Source organism: Xenopus laevis, chromosome 4L (assembly GCF_017654675.1).
Source record: "Xenopus laevis strain J_2021 chromosome 4L, Xenopus_laevis_v10.1, whole genome shotgun sequence".
Lineage (NCBI taxonomy): Eukaryota > Metazoa > Chordata > Amphibia > Anura > Pipidae > Xenopus > Xenopus laevis.
Window position 1 is genome coordinate 35854283 of NC_054377.1, and position 21349 is coordinate 35875631.

Sequence of the window (21349 nt, forward strand, 5' to 3'; positions counted from 1 at the left end):
GAACTTTCATTTGAAGCAACGTAGGGGGTTCTTCACAGTCAGGACAGTGAGGTTGTAGAATGCACTGCCGGGTGATGTTGTGATGGCTGATTCAGTTAATGCCTTTAAGAATGACTTGGATGATTTTTTGGACAGGCATAATATCAAAGGCTATTGTGATACTAAACTCTATAGTTAGTATAGGTACGTATATATAATTTATGTGAAAGTAAGGAAGTAAGGAGGGGTATGTGAATGGATGCTGGGTTTTCATTTGGAGGGGTTGAACTTGATGGACTTTGTCTATTTTCAACACAATTTAACTATGTAACTACTAGCTACCTCTGGGGTAAGAGTTGCCAAGCAAGGTCTTCTGGCTCCCTATTTTAGGAATTTAGCAGATATATCAGGATATTTTCAAGGTCTTTGGCAGAGCTCCAAAAAGTTTGTGTGCTCACATCAATGGTCAGACCGATGTAAGTGTAATTTACTAAAACGCACAGCCTACACACAGATTCCCTGTCTGTGCCCAAATTACTATCTGCATTTTTCTTTCTCTAGAGTTCTGTATTGTCTCCTGTGTGAAGCTTCTCCCTGAAATTCTGTTTCTCTGCAAGAATCCTCTCTTTTCAAATAACTTTCTCTCTTGTCTTCAACAGCCATGATAAGGGAAGATGACATCCCCCTATACTGGAAAGGAAAGACTGAAAATTGAGAACATTTCTGGAAATTTATTAAAAAAAAAAACTTAGAAACTTAAAAATGTTGCTTGTTTTTTGTGTACAAATGCATATTTACCCATAGTAAATTCTTTAGAACCTATGCTTTCCAAATATATATAATATTTGTTTGGTTGCCTTATTGTTACAGTAATTGACAATGAGACACCAGCTGGAAAAGTAAATAATAAATGGTGTCTATTTCACCTAGGTTTCTTACCTATACATGGTAAGGGGCTCCAGGGAATAGATATAGGGAGAAAACCAGCTTATGGGTTTTCTCCGAGTTGTTTTGAATTTCTGGTCTGGGTCCTGGAGTCCGGAGGCTTTGTAGAGCATTGGGTGGGATGAAGCTTCCATTCCTAGGTCCATTACGGATTTTGTGCCAGGAGCATGTTTAGCTGACTGAATAGTAAAAGGAGTGTTACAATTCAGAACAGTGAGAAGGGGGAAGCACTGAGAGGATAGATCAAGCTCCCTAAAACCAAGCCAGCCACACTCATTGGGAGAGGTATTGGGGCTTGCAAGGAGTCATTGAAAGTTCCTGACTGTTTGGATTTATGCCATGCTGAAGTACGCTGTTTTCATTTTACACTTGAACTGTGTTATTTTGCTGAACAAGCAGGCCCAGTCCTGTTTACAAACTCCACTTGCTGTTCACTTCATGTTATGCAAGCACTGCAGCCACCAATAGAGCAAATCCCCACATATGGTGTTTGGATGCGGGCAAGATTCTTAAAGAGACAGTACTCTTAAAGGGAATTTCTCAGCAATTATGGAGGAACTAGTAAAGCAGCTAGTACTGGCAAATGCTAACCAGCAGCAGGCAAACCAACTGCAGCAAGAGACCAACCAACTAAATGTTGAACAAATGCGACAATTACCAGACTCTTATCAGGCCTCTGTGAAAGAACAGCAGCTGGTAAATCAGTCATTGCAGCAGCAGATTCAAGTTATGGCAGAGAGACAAGTGGGGTCAGTTTCCAGGTTGCGAAAGTTGATCCAGTCCTCTTTGCAAAAGCTTAGACTTGATGATGATGTTGAAGCTTACCTGACCATCTTTGAAAGGGTCGCAGAGAGAGAGAAGCTCCCTGAGGATCAGTGGGCTGAAGTACTGGCTCCTTTTCTAACAGGTGAACCCAAAAAGGCATATTATGATCTTAGCTGGCAGGATGCCAAAGTGTATGCCAAGCTGAAGGGGGAAATCCTGGCCAGGATGGGTGTTTCCCTGGCGGTCCGAGCCCGGAGGGTCCATGTCTGGGAGTATAACCCTACCAAACCGGTGAGATCCCAAATGTTTGATCTGTTCCATCTTACCAACAAGTGGTTACAGCCGGAGGCACTTACTTCCAGTCAGATCGTGGAGAGAGTTGGCTGTGATCATTTTATCAGAGCCCTGCCGCTAAAACTATAGCGTTGCATTGGACGTATGGATCCCAAATATGTGGATGAGCTTATTTCCGTTGTGGAACGCTATACCACTACAGAAGAGTATGTCCAGGAGCTGTATTCTAAGAGGGTATTCTCTAAGTTCGGCAAGACCACAGACTAGGTAAGACTGTTCCTTTTGGGCAAGGGGTGGCGCAGGCTCCTAAGGAAAGGGGAAAGACTCCTGTACAAGTCAGGCCCAAAAGGGCTAAAAGTGGTACTTTTTCCAGAGACAGGGCACAAACTGTGTGTTGGCGGTGCCAAGGACTAGGACATATGGCTGCTGAGTGTCCTTTACTTCATGGAGTGTGAACTAGGCAGACGCATGTCGATGTTTGCAAACCCTGTGTGCACAGCCCACTTGGAATGTGAGATAGACAGACATATGTGCTCTATCAAAATAGAGGAGCATCCACTGAGGGCTCTATTAGACTCAGGAAGTTTGGTAACCCTGGTGCATGCCAGTCTGTTGACACAGAAAAGCTTCAGCCAAGGCAGATTGGAGTCATCTGTATACATGGTGACACTAAAGATTATCCTACGGCTACACTAACTTTTGAGACTCCTTGTGGCACTGTAAAGCATGTAGTGGGTGTGGTTAAAAACCTTACACAGTGCCATTATTGGATGTGATTTTCCTATGTTTTGGGAATTGTGGGGTAAAACACAGGTAGTTACCTCCATAAACATGTTGGAGGGAAATGTTGGTAATGGCCCTATCCCAGAGTAGAATCTGGTAACAGGTGACTCGGTAGCACCCTTTACAAGTTTCCTTGATAACTTCCCCTTAGAGGTCATGGCTGGGGACCCAGAGGAACCCCCTCCTGAAACAGAGTTGCCTGACTTGCCAGTCTCAAGGGACAACTTTGGAAGTGCCCAGATAAAGGACCCCAATTTAGTTAATGCCTGGAGAAGTGCTAAGGTAATAAATGGGGTGCCTCAGGAGCCAGAGACCAACATAGTGTATCCTCACTTTATGGTGCAAAATGATTTACTGTACAGAGTACAGGGTACAGGAGGAGGTGCTAGAACAACTGGTGATACCTCAGCCCTATGTAAGAATGGAGTTAGACCTGGCTCATTCGCACATTTTGGGGGGGGGCACCTAGGGGTAAGAAAAACTAAAGAGAGAATTATGCAAAGATTCTTTTGACCATGGATATATAAAGCTGTTGAAGAGTTTTGTGAGTCTTGTTCCGAGTGTCAAATAAATGCGCCCCAACCACATTGTTGGAGCCCACTAATACCACTTCCAATTATTGAGGTTCCTTTGAGCGGATTGCCATGGATCTAGTTGGCCCTCTATCTTATTCGCCCTCTACCTTAATCGGCCCGGGGCCACCAACATATTTTAGTAATCCTAGACTATGCCACCCGTTACCCAGAGGCAATTCCTCTCAGGAACTCATCATCAAAGCTCATTGCAAAGGAGCTATTTCAATTGTTTACCCGGGTGGGAATACCACAGGAAATCTTAACTGACCAGGGGACACCTTTCATGTCCAAAATAATGAAAGAGTTACTGTATGTAGGTTGTTTAGAATAACCCACCTTCGTACATCTGTGTATCACCCCCAAACAGGGGACACCTTTCATGTCCAAAATAATGAAAGAGTTATGTAGGTTGTTTAGAATAGCCCACCTTTGTACGTCTGTGTATCACCCCCAAACGGATGGGTTAGTGGAGCGATTTAATAAAACTCTTAAAGCCATGCTTAAAAAAGTAGTAAACCGAGAAGGAAAAGACTGGGATTATTTGTTACCCTATCTAATGTTTTCCATAAGGGAAGTACCACAGGCCTCCACAGGTTTCTCCCCATTCAAATTGCTATATGGTAGACATTCCCGAGGCCTATTAGATATTGCCAGAGAAACTTGGGAACAAGAAACTACCCCTCATAAAAGTATAATTGAACATTTCAAGCAGATGCAGGAGAGGATAAATGCAGTTATGCCTATTATTCGAGAGCATATGCGTCAAACTCAAGAAGGGCAGGCTAGTGTTTACAATAAATCAGCTAAGGTGCGTGCCTTTAACCCAGGGGACCGGGTGTTGGCCCTAGTACCTACCTTAGAGAGTAAATTCCTAGCCAAATGGCAGGGACCCTATGAGATTAGGGAAAAGGTGAATGAGGTAAACTACCGGGTATATCAGCCAGGAAAAAGAAAACCTCTTCAGATATACCACATTAATTTACTAAAACCCTGGAAAGATCGCAAGGTTTTATCAGCATTGGGATGTCCTAGACTCGAGTGTCCCACTCCCAGGAGGAACCTGAGGTTAAAATTGCTGAAACTCTGTCTTCAGCTCAGTCTCAGGAAGAAAGGGAGTTTCCACAAAGACACAGAGATGTTTTTTCTCAATTGCCAGGTCGAACTAATGTCATAAAACACAACATTATTACTGACCCTCAGGTAAAAGTTAAGTTAAAGCCCTATCGGATACCTGAGGCTCAAAGACAGGCAATTTCAAGAGAGGTTAAAAATATTTTGAGTCTTGGGGTAATAGATGAGTCACACAGTGAGTGGTCCAGCCCCATTGTCTTAATTCCCAAACCTGATGGCAGCTTAAGGTTCTGCAATGATTTCAGAAAGTTAAATGAGATCTCCAAATTTGATGCTTACCCCATGCCAAGGGTAGATGAACTAATTGAAAGGTTGGGCCAAGCTAGATACATCTCTACTCTTGACCTTACCAAATGCTATGAGATTAGGGAAAAGGTGAATGAGGTAAACTACCGGGTATATCAGCCAGGAAAAAGAAAACCTCTTCAGATATACCACATTAATTTACTAAAACCCTGGAAAGATCGCAAGGTTTTATCAGCATTGGGATGTCCTAGACTCGAGTGTCCCACTCCCAGGAGGAACCTGAGGTTAAAATTGCTGAAACTCTGTCTTCAGCTCAGTCTCAGGAAGAAAGGGAGTTTCCACAAAGACACAGAGATGTTTTTTCTCAATTGCCAGGTCGAACTAATGTCATAAAACACAACATTATTACTGACCCTCAGGTAAAAGTTAAGTTAAAGCCCTATCGGATACCTGAGGCTTAAAGACAGGCAATTTCAAGAGAGGTTAAAAATATTTTGAGTCTTGGGGTAATAGATGAGTCACACAGTGAGTGGTCCAGCCCCATTGTCTTAATTCCCAAACCTGATGGCAGCTTAAGGTTCTGCAATGATTTCAGAAAGTTAAATGAGATCTCCAAATTTGATGCTTACCCCATGCCAAGGGTAGATGAACTAATTGAAAGGTTGGGCCAAGCTAGATACATCTCTACTCTTGACCTTACCAAAGGCTATTGGCAGGTAGCCTCGACAGACAGGGCAAAGGAAAAGACTGCTTTTTCTACCCCAGAAGGCCATTTTCAGTACACTGTCCTGCCTTTTGGTTTACATGGGGCTCCTGCCACTTTTCAAAGAATGATGGACCGTATACTCAAGCCACATAGTAAGTATGCCTCAGCATATTTAGATGATGTAGTGATCTTTAGCAGGGACTGGATTTCCCATCTTTCAAAGGTACAGGCTGTTCTAAATTCCATACGGGAAGCTGGGTTAACAGCCAATAAAAAAAGTGCACAATAGACATGGAAGAAGCCCGATATCTGGGGTATAATATAGGATGGGGAGTTATAAAACCGCAAATAGATAAGATTGAGGCAATTAAAACCTGGCCCCAGCCTATTTCAAAAAAACAAGTTAGAGCCTTTCTGGGGATTGCAGGTTATTACAGAAGATTTGTGCCCAACTTTGCTACTATAGCTGCCCCACTTTCAGACCTTACAAAAGGGAAAAAAGTCTGCCATGGTCAAGTGGACAGAGGAAGCAGAAAAAGCCTTTCAAAGGTTAAAAGAAATATTATGCAAAAGGCCAGTGTTAATTACACCAGACTTCAATAAAGAGTTTCTGGTACAGACAGATGCCTCTGATGTTGGGCTAGGAGCAGTCCTATGACAGGCAGTTAATTCAGAGAAGCACCCTGTAGTTTATCTTAGTAGGAAGTTAACTCCAGCAGAAAAAAACTACTCCATAGTAGAAAGGGAGTGTCTAGCTGTAAAATAGGCTTTGGACTCCTTGAGGTATTATTTGTTGGGTACACATTTTAAATTGATTTCTGACTATTCTCCCTTAAGATGGATGCCTAGAAATAAAGGGAATAATGCAAGGGTTATGAGATGGTTTCTGGCCTTGCAAGACTTTAAGTTCTGTAAAGCACAGACCCGGGTCTCCACAAGGAAATGCTGACGCTTTATCACGAGTCCACTGCTTGTTGGCCAAAAGTGCTCTACCCCACAGTTCTGAGCAGAGGGGGAAGGGTATGTGAGACACCAGCTGGAAAAGTAATAAATGGTGTCTATATTTCACCTAGGTTTCTTACCTATACATGGTAAGGGGCTCCAGGGAATCAATATAGGGAGAAAACCAGCTTATGGGTTTTCTCCTAGTTGTTTTGAATTTCTGGTCTGGGTCCTGGAGTCCGTAGGCTTTGTAGAGCATTGGTTGGAATGAAGCATTCATTCCTAGGTCCATTATGGATTTTGTGCCAGGAGCATGTTCAGCTGACTGAATAGTAAAAGGAGTGTTACAATTCAGAACAGTGAGAAGGGGGAAGCACTAAGAGGAGAGATCAGGCTCCCTAAAACCAAGCCAGCCACACTCATTGGGAGAGGTACTGGGCTTGTAAGGAGGCATTGAAAGTTCCTGACTGTTTGGATTTATGCCATGCTGAAGAAAGCTGTTTTCATTTTACACTTGAACTTTGTTATTTTGCTGAATAAACGAGCAGGCCCAGTCCTGTTTACAAACTCCACTTGCTGTTCACTTCATGTTATGCAAGCACTGCAGCCACCAATTGAGCAAATCCCCACAATATATATATATATATATATATATATATATATATATATATACACATATATAACCACACAATGACTGAGCAAAAGAGGAAGTGTTGAATAACAAAGAGCATATTTTGTCCTGTAGGAAACAGGAAGTAACAAGTAAAAGCCATATCCCTATATAGTGTTAGAAATATCTGCAGCCTCTTCTGATAATCCTATGCAGTGTTACGGTTTGAAGACAGAGGTAGGTTGTGATTTCATATATTTGATATATATTTGATAAGCTCTATTTCATTTGACATCTTTTACTTTGAATGTATGGTTTAATTTAACCTTGACTAGTTCATATTCTTCAAATGTAAAATAATTCAATGTTATATAGCATACATCTTTTTTACCAGCTTTGAAAACTGTTTACATTTGCAACAGGATTTTTAAGTGTTCTAAATTGCATAGAAATATGTTTTCATATTTGTTTAAGAATAAACTGCTTGCATGGAGGGGAGTGACAGGAGTGAGGGGAGAACGACAGAGGGGTGAGTGACAGAGGGAAGTAAGGGGAGTAAGACTGAGGGGTTCGAACACGGACTAAGGGTAGGCAGAAGACAATTTTATAGGTAGCTGCCCAGCGCCCCCCCCCCTATCATTGTGCCTTATGCAGCTGCTAATTCTGCCTCCCCCTAGTTCTGGCCTGGTAATATCAGTTTAAGAAACATAGAAATTGCATAGAAATATGTTTTCATATTTGTTTAAGAATAAACTGCTTGCATGGAGGGGAGTGACAGGAGTGAGGGGAGAATGACAGAGAGGTGGGTGACAGAGGGAAGGAAGGGGAGTAAGACTGAGGGGTTCGAACACGGACTAAGGGTAGGCAGAAGACAATTTTATAGGTAGCTGCCCAGTGCCCCCCCCCTATCATTGTGCCTTATGCAGCTGCTAATTCTGCCTCCCCCTAGTTCTGGCCTGGTAATATCAGTTTAAGAAACATAGAAATTGCATAGAAATATGTTTTCATATTTGTTTAAGAATAAACTGCTTGCATGGAGGGGAGTGACAGGAGTGAGGGGAGAATGACAGAGAGGTGGGTGACAGAGGGAAGGAAGGGGAGTAAGACTGAGGGGTTCGAACACGGACTAAGGGTAGGCAGAAGACAATTTTATAGGTAGCTGCCCAGTGCCCCCCCCTATCATTGTGCCTTATGCATCTGCTACTTCTGCCTCCCCCTAGTTCTGGCCTGGTAATATCAGTTTCAGAAACAGTTTAAATATACCCAGTTACCAGTGGAAGTGTTTGAAAAAGATTAATCCAAATGCAAGTCAGTGCAGCTCAACCTGCTTACTCTCCGCTGTTACTCTGGACAAATATCCAAATTTCAACAGCCAGTGCCATTACAAACCTTATCTAACTGACCTTAAAAAGTTTATTGATTTATAAGTTGAGCATTTTAAAGATATTTACCTTTGCAGATGTTCTTTGCGCTGCTCTTTACTTTCTCTAGTTCCTCCTGATTCCAAAAGGTGGGTCACTGACCCCTTGCTTGTGACAGCACAGTCCACAGGACTACCAACAAGTACATTTAGGGGCAGATTTATAATGTTGTGTAAAAAACAGTGACAACGTTTGCCACACTAGGTTTTGCTGTGTAAAACGCAATTTTTATACACATTTTTTGTTAGAGGCAAATCTGGCATTTGCACCATGTAAAATAAAACACGCCTTGATCAATTAACCATTTATTTTACACAAATTTTTACACAGTTGTTTTGACAAATTTAATTTTACACATCATAATAAACCTCCTAGTCATCCAGTACTACTGTGCATGCCCCTTTAATTTGCTTATCTGACGGAATCATACAAGCTAATTGTACCAATGAAATCCAAATTAACCAAAATTAGTAGCACTTTACTTCTTCACAGAGACCAATAACAGTGATATGGGAGAGGTTGATTTATAAATTTTGATACATGTAGAAACAACTGCAATATTAGAAAATGGATTCAGTGATTTCTGCTTGTTATGTTTTGGTAGCCGAGGATGAGTAGAGTATAACAGTACTTTATTAGCAGGTTCATGCAGCCATTACACTTCAACTCTAAAACAGTCTAGAAAGTACTATGTACACAGTATAACTCTTGTCCACAGTGAAACGTACAGGCCCTTTGTATAAACATCACATATTCTCCCTATATTAGGAAAGCATTTGGGCAAATTCACATCACATAGTCCTTGGTCCATGCAGGTAGTTTTCTAACTCTCTCCGTACACCTTATAGCAGGGATCCCCAACCTTTAGAACCCGTGAGCAACATTCAGAAGTAAAAGGAGTTGGGGAGCAACACTAGTATGAAAAATGTTCTTGGGGTGCCAAATAAGGGCTGTGATTGGCCATTTAATAGCCCCTATGTGGATTGTCAACCAACATTGAGGCTCTGTTTTGCTGTACAACTGGTTTATATGCAACTAAAACTTGCCTCCAAGTCTGGAATTCAAAAATAATCACCTGCTTTGATGCCACTGGGAGCAACATCCAAGGGGTTGGAGAGCAACATGTTGCTCGCGAGCTACTGGTTGGGGATCACTGCCTTATAGGTTCGCTTTCTTTAGGTCTATTGCAGTTGGCATTAGGAGTAGCAAAATGACCTTCATCAAATGGAGCTTCGCCAAAGTCATTCCTAACAGGAGCAAGATGACTTGCATTCCATATGCGTCCATCAGACAGTTCATATGTGTATGGTCCTTGCTGGCGTCTCATTCAAATGGTGTAGTAAATTTAGATTGTCCTTGTTTCAGTAGTCCTGGTTTCTTAATTCTGACTAAAAGTCCAGGCTGAAATTGCACTTCTCTTGCACCACATTTTTTGTCAGTATAAGCCTTGCATTTGGCTTGTTGACGTTTGACAATGTCAGCAGTAGACGATTTTGTATGCACAGTTTTTTGTGGAAGTATGATGTCTGCAACATGTAACTCAGTGTGCATCTGTCTGCCATGTAATAATTCAACTGGAGATGAATGGGTTGTTGCATGGCGCTTTGCTCTGTAGTTGTAGGAACTCTGTTGTAAATACTTTCCAAGATTTCCCAGTAAGACTGGCTGTCTATAGTGCTTCTTTTAGACTTCTGTTGAACCGTTTGATTTCTCCTTGATTTGCTTGTGGGTAATACACTGAGGATTTCCTATGCACAATATTTCTCTCTCTCAGAAAGAATCCAAACTCAGATGAGGCAAACTGTGGTCCGTTGTCTGATATTAATGCCTTTGGATTACCTTCTCTGCTGAGCACTGTAGACAGAAATGTTATTACTGTAGCTGATGTTATATGAGAAACAAATGCCATTTACTGTAATAGTGTATCAAGGTTATATAAAATGTGCAGTCTATAGAAGCATCTGTAAAAGGACTCACAATATCGATAGCAAGTTTTTCCCATGCTGAATCAGGAAATTGGTGAATTTTAGACACAGGCTGTGTGGCAGGCACTGGTGCTGTAGTAATGAGACCATCAACTAATTGTAGGTTTAATGCAGCAAAGAGATCCCTTCCAAGTATAGCAGCACCCTTATTCACAATGTAAAAGTCAGATTTTGCAGTATTTGATTCAAATTGTACAGTCACTGGCAAGCAACCAAGCATATGGATTGGATCATTTAAGTAACGGACCAGTCTCAGGGCAGGTGCAACAAGCGGATCTTTTGCAAAGTATTTCAAGAAAATATCCTTTAGTAGTACAGAAACAGCTGAACCTGTATCAAGCATCCGGTAAATGGAGTGTTCCTTGTCAGCAGAAGCAGTATTGACATTGACAGTGCATATAAACTGGTCTTAATACTGTGACATTTGTAGAAGTGACTTCATGAATATGTTTAGCAGAACTACAGCAGATCTTAGCAAAATGTCCTACTTTTTTGCATTTGCGGCACTGTACAGCTTTTGCAGGACATGTAGCATAATTTGCAGTGTGTTGTGTTGAACCACAGCAAAAGCAGTATTTTTTATTTGTATTCACTGCATGGTTTTGCAGTGAATCCCTTTCCATAGCACTGTATTTTGCTTGTGACTGTGCATTATTAGGCCACAGCGCTGAATTCACAGTCTGTACATTCCCAGCAGTTCCCAGGCTGAGAGTTTTACCCTCTGCCACTGCTGTTTAAATTTGGCTAGCAACTGTAATAGCCTTTGCAAGGGTTAAATCCTGCTCTAGGAGCAGTCTCTCTCTAATGCGAGGTGAGTTTGTTTTTTCCACTATTTGGTCTCTTAGCATTTCATCTGTCAGATTCCCAAAGTCACAGATGACAACCAGCTCTCTCAAAGCTGCTACAAATTGTTCTGAGGATTCCCCATTACGCTGTCCACGTTGGTGGAATTTCAGCCACCACATTTACTCTTCGCATGAAAAAGTTCTTTATATCAGTAAGAGCAGTTTCATCAGTCTCATCAGTTAATGGTAATGTATAGAATATACGCTGTCCCTCTGCTCCCAGGCAGTGAATAAGTAAAGCACGCTTTCTAGCAGCAGAAATCTCCCCTTGGTCAGCAGCAATAATGTAATTTTCAAACATATGGATCCAAGCAGTAAAAGGTATGGTAGGCGCACCAGGGTTTGGGAGAAAGGTGCAGGCTGCTGCAGAGGTATGCAATATGTTATGTTTTGTTAGCCAAGGATGAGTAGAGTTTAACAGTGCTTTATTAGCACATGCAGCCATAAGAATAAAAATACTGAAACTAAGCAGGAACTATCTATGTGCTACTGCTGCTTGTAGCACCTTCCCGCCAAAGGCCGCTGCTGAAGAGGCCAACACATCTAGTTTATAGAACTTTGAAAAAGTGTGCAAAGAGCTCCAAGTCGCTGCCTTGCATACAGCTTCAACAGAAGCCTGGTTGTGAATCGCCCATGATGTACTGATCTTTCTAGTGGAATGTGCTTTAATTTGCAGAGGGCACTCTTGACCCATCGTCTTGTATGATTCCTGTATAGCTGACACTATCCATCTAGCTAAAGTGTGTTTGGAAGCTGGAAGACCTCTTTTGTTAGCACCAAACAACACTAGTAGTGTCTCTGACTTTCTAAATTCGGCAGTCCTATGGATATAGAATTTAAGTGCCCTCACTGCATCCAAAGTATGTAATTGACGTTCCTTGTCATTAGCTGGTTTAGGACAGAAAGAGGGAAGTATTATCTCCTGGTTAATATGAAAGTCCGAAGTGACATTGGGAAGATGAGAGGGTACTGTGCGGAGGACATATAGTCCGCGGCTGCTGATGCCAAATCAGATACCTGTCTGGCTGAGCATATGGCAAGAAGAAATATCACCTTCCAGGACAAAAATTTTAGGTCCACTGAGCCCAGGGGTTCAAATGGCGGTCTTTGGAGAGCTCTAAGTACTAGATTAAGGTCCCAGGGTGGGGCTGGATCTTGTTTCGGAGGCCGAATACTGGCTAGTGCTTGAAAGAACAGTTTAAGTTCTGGTATGGTGGCCCATTGTTTGTGACAAAGAGCTGACAGAGCCGACACCTGAACTTTAAGTGCCGAAGTACTGAGGCCTTTGTCTAAGCCACCCTGAAGGAAGTCTAGAATATGGCTAGAAAGACATAATTGCCAACGAACATTGTGCTCTGTACACCAGTCAATAAAAAGTTTCCATATTCTGTAATAGGCAGTAGAAGTGGATCGCTTCCTTGCTGACAGTAAAGTGAGAATTATGGGTTCTGAGAACCCCTCTTGTTTCCATAAGGTGGTTTCAAAATCCAAGCCGTTAAATTTAAGCTGTGGATGTGGTCCGCTCTTGCTGGACCCTGTGAGAGAAGGTCTGGGTGCAATGGAAGATGCCAGGGTTGATCCGTGGACATCTGCATTAGTTCTGCAAACCACGCTCTGTGTGGCCACCATGGCGCAATGAGGATAGTGGTAGCTCTTTCCAATCTTATCTTGTGCAAGAGACGGGGGATAAGTGGTATGGGAGGGAATGCATATGCTAGGCGACAATGCCAAGGACAGGTGAGTGCATCTACTCCTACTGCTCGTGGATCTTGTACCTTTGCCATGAATTTCGGAAGTTGAGTGTTGAAATGTGATGCCATGACATCCACACATGGAAGGCCCCATTTGTTGACTATTTTCTGAAAGACGGACGGATTGAGACACCATTCCCAGGGATCTAACGTGTTGCTGCTCAGATAGTCTGCTTCCCAGTTGAGGATACCCGGAATGAACACTGCAGATAGAAGGACCTGTGTCAGGGAGCCGGGAGCCCCCTCTGGGGAGTAGTCCGGATCTAGGAGGAAGCCCCTCAGGAGGGATCAGGGTCGTGGTATCCAGGGGTAAGGCAAGAGAATAATCAAAATCCAAGCACAGGTCAAAAGGCAGGCGGAATACAAACAAAGTCCAGGGCCAGGCAGGGGGTCTATGGCAGGCAGAGTATCAGCGAAGTCTAGGTCCAGGCAAGGGGTCACACCAAGGAATCAGGCAGATTATAAGCAGGGGAAACAGCAAGGGAACCCAGGAATCTCTAAGGGAACAGGATCCTATTTTCGGGCGCCATCTTGGCGCCTCAGGCGTTCTTTTATCTTTGAATTTGGCGCCCTTGCGCTAGCGTCAGCGCGCCTGCGACCGGCGCGCCGTGCTGGCGTCACTGCGCCGGCGTCGGAACCCACGTGGGTTGCCTGGGCGCCGCCATCTTGGATTCTTCGCCGCCGGGAGCGGACGCGACTCCTCGCGCTCCCGGCGGTCTTGACAGTACCCCCCCTCACGGGGGGCCTCAGGACCACCGGGACTTGGTTTCTGGGGAAACTTGGAGTGGAAGTCTCTTACCAAACGAGGAGCATGCACATCACGGTGTCCCTCCCAAGAGCATTCTTCGGGGCCAAAGCCCTTCCAATGGATGAGGTATTGAAGGGACCCTCTGGAGATTCTGGAATCAAGGATTCTCTCCACCTCGAATTCTTGTTGACCTTCCACAGAGACAGCAGGAGGAGGAGATTGGACACCAGAGAAACGGTTGGAGACGGTGGGCTTCACCAGGGAGACGTGGAACACGTTGGGGATTCTCATCTCTGGTGGGAGTTGAAGTCTGATGGCTACAGGGTTAATTATCTCCAAGATGGGGAACGGACCCAGGAACTTCGGACCCAACTTGGGAGATGGCACCTTCAAGCGAATATTCCTGGAAGAGAGCCAGACACTATCACCCACCTTGTAGGGAGGAGAGGGCCTTCTACGGCGATCCGCGAAAGTCTTGTGGACTAGAGCACTCTTCTCCAGGTTAGACTTGGTTGCAGCCCAAATAGCAAACATATGGGCTGCCAGATCATCTGCAGCCGGGACGTCCGACAACACGAAGTCCTGAGGAAAGGCTTGAGGGTGCTGTCCATACACCGCCATAAATGGAGACCTTCCTGTGGAGGAATGACATGCATTATTATGAGCAAACTCCGCCCACGGGAGGAGGTCAGACCAATCGTCCTGGCAAAGAGACACGTGGTTCCTCAGGAACTGTTCTAAGGCTTGGTTCACACGTTCAGCTGCCCCATTCGTCTGCGGGTGGTAGGCGGACGAAAATTGAAGTGTTATTCCCAAGTCTTTACATAGGGAACGCCAGAACTTGGCGGTGAACTGGGTGCCTCTGTCGGAGACGATCTCCACCGGGAAACCATGCAGGTGGAAGATGTACTTAATAAAGAGTTGGGATAATTCCACCGCAGAGGGTAACTTCTTCAAAGGGATGAAATGGGGCCATTTTGCTGAAGCGGTCTATGACAACCCAGATCACAGTATTCCCACCGGAGGGAGGAAGTTCGACAATAAAGTCCATAGAGAGGTGCGTCCACGGACGAGAGGGAACCGGCAAAGGCTGTAACAACCCGCTGGGGCGGGAATGGCTAGGCTTAGAAGTGGCACAGACATTACAAGCAGCCACAAAGTCCTTTACATCCTTGCGGATATCAGGCCACCAGACTAGGCGCCTCAAGAGTTCAAGGGTCTTGGCCGGACCAGGATGTCCAGCTTGCCTGGAGCAGTGGGTTTGTTGCAGGATGGCCAGGCGAAGTTCTGGAGGGACGAAGGCCATGCCAATCGGAGTATCTTGAGGAGCCGAGGACTGCCCAGCCAGGATCTGGTCGGCAAATTGGGGATACAGAGAGGCAATGATCTTGACTGGTGGAATGATTGGTTCCTGCCTCTCAGGGTCACGGTCCACCGGAGTGAAGCTACGAGACAAGGCGTCGGCCTTCAGATTCTTGGAACCTGGGCGATAAGTCAAAACAAAGTTAAATCGGGAAAAGAAAAGGGCCCACCTGGCTTGTCTGGGATTTAGCCTCTTGAGGGACTGTATAAACTCCAGATTCTTGTGATCTGTGTAAATCTGGACAGGAATTTCAGAGCCCTCCAGGAGGTGACGCCATTCTTCAAGGGCAAGCTTGACTGCCAAGAGTTCTCGATTTCCGACATCATAGTTCTGCTCTGCGGATGAGAACTTCTTGGAGAAATACGCACAGGGGTGCAATTTTCCATCAGTGGAGTGTCTCTGAGACAGGATAGCTCCGGCTCCGACTTCAGAAGCATCAACCTCGATGCAGAAGGGTAGTGCAGGATTGGGATGTCGGAGAACAGGAGCGGACGTGAAGGCCTCTTTCAAGGACTGAAAGGCTTCTATGGCAGATGGAGGCCACAGGCTGGGTTTACCCCCTTTCCGGATGAGGGCCAGGATAGGTGAAATGCGGGAAGAGAACCCCCGGATGAACTGTCGATAATAATTAGCAAATCCGATGAATCTCTGGATTGCCTTGGTACTCAGTGGGAGAGGCCACTCCTGGATGGCCGACACTTTCACGGGGTCCATCTCAAATCCCTCTGGAGAGATAATGTACCCTAGGAAGGGGATCTTGGATACCTCGAAGACACACTTCTCCAACTTGGCGAAGAGAGAGTTCTTCCTCAGACGAGAGAGTACCTCCTTCACCTGGGAGCGATGACTTTCAAGGTCCTTGGAGAAGATCAGGATGTCGTCCAAGTATACGACTACGAACCTTCCTAGGAGATCTCGGAACACATCATTAACAAACTCCTGGAAGACGGCAGGGGCATTGCATAGGCCGAAGGGCATAACAAGATATTCATAGTGCCCATCCCGAGTGTTGAATGCCGTCTTCCATTCGTCACCCTCCCGGATGCGAATGAGGTTGTAGGCCCCCCGGAGATCCAACTTGGAGAAAATCTTTGCCCCTTTCAGCTGGTCAAAGAGCTCGGCAATCAGGGGCAGGGGGTACCTGTTTTTCACGGTGATCTTATTCAGGCCCCGATAGTCTATACAAGGCCGAAGGCCTCCGTCCTTCTTCTCCACGAAGAAGAACCCAGCCCCTGCAGGAGAGGTAGAAGGGCGGATAAACCCCCGCTGGAGATTTTCTTGGATGTACTCCTTCATAGCGGTAGTCTCTGCAGGAGAGAGAGGGTAAGTGCGCCCTCTGGGGGGCATGGCTCCTGGCAGGAGTTCAACCGGACAGTCGTAGGAGCGATGTGGGGGAAGGAACTCTGCAGACTTTTTACAAAACACATCGGAAAATCCCTTGTAAGTGGAGGGCAAAGTCTTTAGTTCCGCAGTGGAGACATTCACCCTCTCGAGGGGTTTTGGCGGAAGGCAATGTTGCAGGCAAAATAAACTCCAACGAGAGATCTGCCCAGTGGACCAGTCTATGGTGGGGTTATGCAGACGTAACCACGGAAGACCCAATATTACTGGAGTAGAAGGACAGGGGATGATGAAGAATGAAAGTTTTTCTTGATGCAGCGCCCCAACTTGTACAGATAGTTCCGCCGTGAACATTGTGACGAATTCAAACTCCAGGGGTTTGTCATCTATGGCGGTAATTCGCAGGGGTGAAGACAATGGGAGCAGGGGAATCTTCATGCGTTCGGCAAAGAAGGCGTCCATGAAATTGCCATCCGCTCCGGAGTCGAGGAAGGCCCTTTCGAAGATAGACTTACTTGCCAGGTGAATCTGCAAAGGAAGGAGAAGTCTGCGCAAATTTTCTTGATACTTCTCCTGAGGCCCTCGAGTGATGCCCCCTACATGAGAAACCTGAGACATACCTCGGGGTACAAAACTCTTGGCTTTGGCAGGACAGGCGTTGGCAAAATGGGAATGCCCACCACAGTACAAACAGAGACCTGCCATTCGTCTTCGGAGTCTTTCCTGCTCGGAGAGGCGAGCTTTTCCTACTTGCATAGGTTCCTCCAGGGGAGACGTGGACACATGAGTCACAGGGACAGCGGGTGCTTGCAGAATCGGCCTTTGAAAGCGAGGGGCCAACATGGGAGAAAATCGTCTGCTGCGCTCTCTCTCCACCTGGTGTTCTCTGAGGTGGGTGTCCACCTTAATAGATAGAGCAATCAGTCCTTCCAGGGTGTCAGGAGTCTCTCTGGAGACGAGATCATCTTTGATGCGGATGGATAGGCCTTGGTAGTATACGGCCTTGTAAGCGTCATCACACCAGGAAGTCTCCGCCATCAGTGTTCGGAAGTCTATAGCGTACTCATTGACACTGCGGCTTCCCTGCCGGAGCTGCAAGAGACGGGCAGGGGCGTTCGTGACCCGACCTGGAGCATCAAAGACTATGCGAAAAGCTTGGAGAAAGTCTTTAACAGCATAAGTCACCGGGGAATTCTTCTCCCAAAGAGACGTTGCCCACTCCAGTGGCTTGCCTTCCAATCGAGACATCACATACCCCACCTTGGAACGCTCACTTGGAAACTGTGTGGGTTGGAACTCAAATTGAATTTGGCACTGTGTGGCAAATCCCCTGCAGGCTTGTGGGTCCCCACTGAAGCGAAGGGGAGGTGGAATGCGAGGCTCACCTGTCGGGTAGCTTGCGTTCGTAGAGGCTGCCGCCATGGGGGGATTTCCAGTAGGTGGAGCAGCGGAGGGCGCAGATGGCACTCGAGCAAGCAGGACATCGAGTGCTTGCCCAATGCGAACCTGCTGGTTTTCATAATCCTCCATGCGGGATGCCAGTCCGCGGAGCGCTCGTCCGACATCAGGTGTGGCTTCCTCAGAAGGATCCATGGCCCGAAAATAATGTCAGGGAGCCGGGAGCCCCCTCTGAGGAGTAGTCCGGATCTAGGAGGAAGCCCCTCAGGAGGGATCAGGGTCGTGGTATCCAGGGGTAAGGCAAGAGAATAATCAAAATCCAAGCACAGGTCAAAAGGCAGGCGGAATACAAACAAAGTCCAGGGCCAGGCAGGGGGTCTATGGCAGGCAGAGTATCAGCGAAGTCTAGGTCCAGGCAAGGGGTCACACCAAGGAATCAGGCAGATTATAAGCAGGGGAAACAGCAAGGGAACCCAGGAATCTCTAAGGGAACAGGATCCTATTTTCGGGCGCCATCTTGGCGCCTCAGGCGTTCTTTTATCTTTGAATTTGGCGCCCTTGCGCTAGCGTCAGCGCGCCTGCGACCGGCGCGCCGTGCTGGCGTCACTGCGCCGGCGTCGGAACCCACGTGGGTTGCCTGGGCGCCGCCATCTTGGATTCTTCGCCGCCGGGAGCGGACGCGACTCCTCGCGCTCCCGGCGGTCTTGACAACCTGGTGTGATTCCGCCCATGACATTATGCTGAACACTACTCGGAGGGCTGTAGCACTCCTTGTTCCTCCTTGTCGATTTAGGTAAGCTACGGTAGTTGTGTTTTCCCCGTAGATCCGTCTGCCAATGTAGGAGGGCATAATACACTGCTTTGAGTTCTAGAGCATTGATGTGCAGCTTCTGTTCTTGAAGAGACCACCTGCCCTGACACACCTGAGGTGGCCAAGTTGCCCCCCAGCCTTTGCGGCTGGCGTCTGTTGTTATCACCTCCTGGACCGGTTGGTCCCAGACTCTGCCTTCGGTGAGGTTTGGCAGTTGAGTCCACCATAGAAGGCTTCTTTTTGCGACAGCTGACAGATGGATGGTTGTGATAGATTTTGATGATCCTTGTTCCACAATTTTAGAAACTCCCATTGAAGTGGACGGAGATGGATCTATGCAAAGGACACCGCCTCTATGCTGGCTGCCATCAGGCCTAAAAGTCTGAGAACATTGAGGGCCGATGGTTGAAGATGGGACATGATGCTGTACGCTTCTTGTTGAAGTGTGCGGGCTTTTGTAATTGGTAGAGCAACTGTCCTGTCCCGTGAGTTGATCTGCATTCCTATAAACTCTATGTCTTGACTTGGCTGTAGTAGACTCTTTTTGTGATTGATTAACCAACCGTGTTGTTGTAGTGTGAGTAGGCAATGTCTGGTATGAGAAATGGCTTCGGCTTTTGAATCTGCCATGACTATGAGGTCATCTAGATAGGCTGCGACTCTGATTCCTTTTAGTCGCAGAACTGCTAGTAAGGCTCCCAGGACCTTTGTAAACACTCTGGGTGCTGATGTTAAACCGAATGGGAGCGCCTGAAATTGAAAGTGCTGTTGACCGAGGGCAAACCAGAGGAATCGTTGATGTGGTTGACTGATTGGTATATGGAGATAAGCGTCCATGATGTCGATTTTGGACATGAAAACTCCTGGTTTTAGACTTTTTATGATAGATGGAAGGGATTCCATTTTGAAGCGGTCATATCTTACAAACTTGTTCAATGGCTGGAGATTGAGGACTGGTCGAAAGCCACCGTCCTTTTTTGGTACGAGGAATAGATTTGAGTAAAAACCGTGAAAGTGAAATTCTTGTGGAACGGGAATTATTACTCCGTCTTCTTGTAGTTGTTGTGTTATGGCGAAGAGGGCTCTCTGTTTGGTAGGATTGGAAGGTATAGAGGACTTTACGAATCGGAACTGTGGTGGTTTTCTTGTGAAAGGGATGGAGTAACCCTGATGTAAAATGTTTACTACCCAAAAGTCTGTTATCGAGTTTTGCCATTCTTGCGCAAAGTCTGCCAACCTTCCTCCTACTGGAGAGTGAATGAGAATGCTTCCCAGATGGTCAGGAATCCTGTCCCTTTGTGGGAGTGTGTCTGCGTGTAGGTTTTGGCTGGTTTTGCCAAGGTGTCTTGAATCTCCTATTTTGTTGTGGCTGAGATTGTGGTCTAGATGACCACTGATTTCTGCTATTAGAAGACCACGATTTGTGGTGTTAATTGCGTCTATGAAACACTTGTCGAGGTCGCCTGCCCTGTGGCAGGAAGGCACCCTTGCCACCTGTAACGTCAGGTATGATTTGTTTGAGCTCTGGGCCAAACAGTTGTGATCCTGTGAACTTAAGGGATGTGAGTTTGTGTTTGGATGCAGTATCACCGGACCATTGCCTTAACCACAGGGCTCTACGAGCTGAAATGGATGCTGCCGAAGCTTTGGCAGCGAGTTTTGCAGTTTCCATAGCTGCTTCGCCTAAAAAAGATAGTGCTGTTTTGATTTTGTCTAGCTGTTCGGAAATCTGATCTGGGGAAGATGGTGATTGTTTTATTAGTTCTTGGCACCAGTATTTGGCCGTCTTTGCTACCGTGGTAGCTGCAGCTGCTGGTCTTAAAATGGCCGCCGTGTTTTGGAAATCTCCTTTCAGAGCCGAATCAATTTTTTTGTCCATAGGATCCTTAAGCGTACCAGCATCCTCAGCTGGTAATGTAGTATTCCGAGCCAGCCTGACAATGGGTGGATCCACCTTGGGAATTTTATCCCAATGTTTAATGTATTAAAAAATTTTTGTGGAATATTAGATTTTTTCTCTGGTTGCTGCTATTGTGTGTCTACATAATTGGCAAGAGATTTGTCCTAGGTTTCTTGGAAGTGTTACCTAACACCTTATCAGCCTTAAGCTGGCCATAGATGCAAAGATCTGATCGTACGAATCGAGGATTCGTACGATTTTCGAACCGTGTGTGGAGAGTCCCGTCATTTTTCGTCCGGCGGAGATCGGTCGTTTGGTCGATCAGACAGGTTAGAAAATTTCTGTCGGCTGCCGATAATATCTCTGCGTGTATTGCCGATCGTACGATTTTCAGTGGGAGACTGTCACTAGCTTTGGTTCGACATAGATATCGTACGATTGCTGTCAGGGACAGAACATTGCTGATCTAACTAATCTGACTGGTAAGACTTTGATCTGAATGGTTAGTGGCGGGTCGGGAGGTGGGAAAGTCCGATCATACGATGATTCGTACGATCGGATCTTTGCATCTATGGCCAGCTTTAGATAATGCAGTCTGCTCCTCTTTGATCTCTAACGTGGTGAATATGTCTTTTAGAATAGTCTTAATATGCTCTGGTTGTCGAAAATTGTCATCAGAATCTGAGGACTGGCAGTCTGAAGAGAATTCATCTTCAGAGTTTATGTCACTTAAGGCATCTGAAGAATGATAGGAGTTTGAGTCTGAATCTTGTTGTAATGTGGGTGAGCGTTTACGCTTCCTTTTACCTG

General features: G+C 45.7%; 1 protein-coding gene across 1 annotated transcript in view; it reads left to right on the forward strand.

The window, feature by feature from the left end:
- The first annotated feature begins 7138 nt into the window (after positions 1-7138).
- Positions 7139-21349, forward strand: part of LOC108713984 (dipeptidase 2) — a 440550-nt gene continuing 426339 nt past the window's right edge. The window contains exon 1 of the mRNA XM_018257771.2: positions 7139-7213. The gene's annotated coding sequence lies outside the window, so the exon portion shown is untranslated. The remainder of the gene's footprint in view (positions 7214-21349) is intronic.